Below are 2,500 nucleotides of genomic sequence, written 5' to 3' on the forward strand. Positions count from 1 at the left end.
GACTACGAGAGTTCATTCGGTCGTCCGGAGGTGCCGCCCGTCCCGGAGGTGTCGCCGGTCGGCCGTGGTTGCCGGAGGTGTCGCCCGGTCCGGAGGTGCCGCCGGTCGGCCGATGTTCCCGGAGGTGTCGCCCGGCCCGGAGGTGTCGCCGGTCGGCCGTGGTTCCCGGAGGTGTCGCCCGTCCCGGAGGTGCCGTCCGGTCCGGAGGTGCCGCCCGGCCCGGAGGTGCCGCCCGGCCCGGAGGTGCCGCCCGGCCCGGAGGTGCCGCCCGGCCCGGAGGTGCCGCTGGTCGGCCTTGTTTCCCGGAGGTGTCGCCCGGCCCGGAGGTGCCGCCCGACCCGGAGGTGTCGCCCGGCCCGGAGGTGACGCCGGTCGGCCGTGGTTCCCGGAGGTGTCGCCCGGCCCGGAGGTGTCGCCGGTAGGCCGTGGTTTCCGGAGGTGTCGCCCGTCCCGGAGGTGCCGTCCGTCACCTAAGTTGACGACGGCCGTTATGTGGTGCCGCACGTATAATCACGCCCGTAACGAGCCGTCTCGATTGCCGCGCGCGCGATTTCGCATCGGGCGAGTGTTCCGTACCGTAATCGCGGTCACCGCAGCTTGCGTGTTGCGTATCATCCGTAATAATTCGAAATATATGTCTCCGACACGTGGGTTTGAGAGACACTTTTCGAGTTAGTAATCGGACAGCGCCCTTATGTCGAGCGAGCGCCGAATAGTAAGTAACTTTCGTCCGAAACGTTTTTACGTAGCTCTCCTCGTTGCGGCGCCGTAAATTGTCGTTAAGTGTTCCGGAGGTACCGCCGGCGGTCGTCTGACTACGAGAGTTCATTCGGTCGTCCGGAGGTGCCGCCCGTCCCGGAGGTGTCGCCGGTCGGCCGTGGTTGCCGGAGGTGTCGCCCGGTCCGGAGGTGCCGCCGGTCGGCCGATGTTCCCGGAGGTGTCGCCCGGCCCGGAGGTGTCGCCGGTCGGCCGTGGTTCCCGGAGGTGTCGCCCGTCCCGGAGGTGCCGTCCGGTCCGGAGGTGCCGCCCGGCCCGGAGGTGCCGCCCGGCCCGGAGGTGCCGCCCGGCCCGGAGGTGCCGCTGGTCGGCCTTGTTTCCCGGAGGTGTCGCCCGGCCCGGAGGTGCCGCCCGACCCGGAGGTGTCGCCCGGCCCGGAGGTGACGCCGGTCGGCCGTGGTTCCCGGAGGTGTCGCCCGGCCCGGAGGTGTCGCCGGTAGGCCGTGGTTTCCGGAGGTGTCGCCCGTCCCGGAGGTGCCGTCCGTCACCTAAGTTGACGACGGCCGTTATGTGGTGCCGCACGTATAATCACGCCCGTAACGAGCCGTCTCGATTGCCGCGCGCGCGATTTCGCATCGGGCGAGTGTTCCGTACCGTAATCGCGGTCACCGCAGCTTGCGTGTTGCGTATCATCCGTAATAATTCGAAATATATGTCTCCGACACGTGGGTTTGAGAGACACTTTTCGAGTTAGTAATCGGACAGCGCCCTTATGTCGAGCGAGCGCCGAATAGTAAGTAACTTTCGTCCGAAACGTTTTTACGTAGCTCTCCTCGTTGCGGCGCCGTAAATTGTCGTTAAGTGTTCCGGAGGTACCGCCGGCGGTCGTCTGACTACGAGAGTTCATTCGGTCGTCCGGAGGTGCCGCCCGTCCCGGAGGTGTCGCCGGTCGGCCGTGGTTGCCGGAGGTGTCGCCCGGTCCGGAGGTGCCGCCGGTCGGCCGATGTTCCCGGAGGTGTCGCCCGGCCCGGAGGTGTCGCCGGTCGGCCGTGGTTCCCGGAGGTGTCGCCCGTCCCGGAGGTGCCGTCCGGTCCGGAGGTGCCGCCCGGCCCGGAGGTGCCGCCCGGCCCGGAGGTGCCGTCCGGTCCGGAGGTGCCGCCCGGCCCGGAGGTGCCGCTGGTCGGCCCTGTTTCCCGGAGGTGTCGCCCGGCCCGGAGGTGCCGCCCGACCCGGAGGTGCCGCCCGGCCCGGAGGTGCCGCCCGGCCCGGAGGTACCGTCGGTGCTTATACCTTATTGTCCCGGCATTTCGTTTGTTTCCTTCTTAATTAATGCTAATTATCGTTGTTTGACATTCGCCATACGGCTATCGTGATAATATTTTATCGTACAATAGGACTTTTCGATCGTTCGCTCTCCGCGACAATGTCTCGATTGAACGCGCCTTTCGGCGCTCGCGCTCGTATACGGCCGTGCGTAGGACCGTGCGTCGCCGACCGCCTGGCCGGCCGGTTGGGTACTATAAGAGATACGTCGCGCTCGGCGCGTCGAACGAGTCGAGCGAGTCCGGACGAGTCGTAAACGTACTTTCTCGAGTCTCTCGCCACTCAGGCGTGTTTCGACCGCTCTCCGTACCGTCGCCGACCGCTTGGCCGGTCGGTTGGGTACTATAAGAGGTAGGAGAGATTAATATTGTACGTGTCGCGCTCTCGACGTTGACAAACGAAGAATCGCCCGAACGGGTCGAGAACGGATTTTGTCGAGTCGCGACTCTGACACGGAGAG

Source organism: Nylanderia fulva, unplaced genomic scaffold, assembly GCF_048542155.1.
Source record: "Nylanderia fulva isolate GAGA-0341 unplaced genomic scaffold, ASM4854215v1 Scaffold318, whole genome shotgun sequence".
Classification (NCBI taxonomy): Eukaryota; Metazoa; Arthropoda; class Insecta; order Hymenoptera; family Formicidae; genus Nylanderia; species Nylanderia fulva.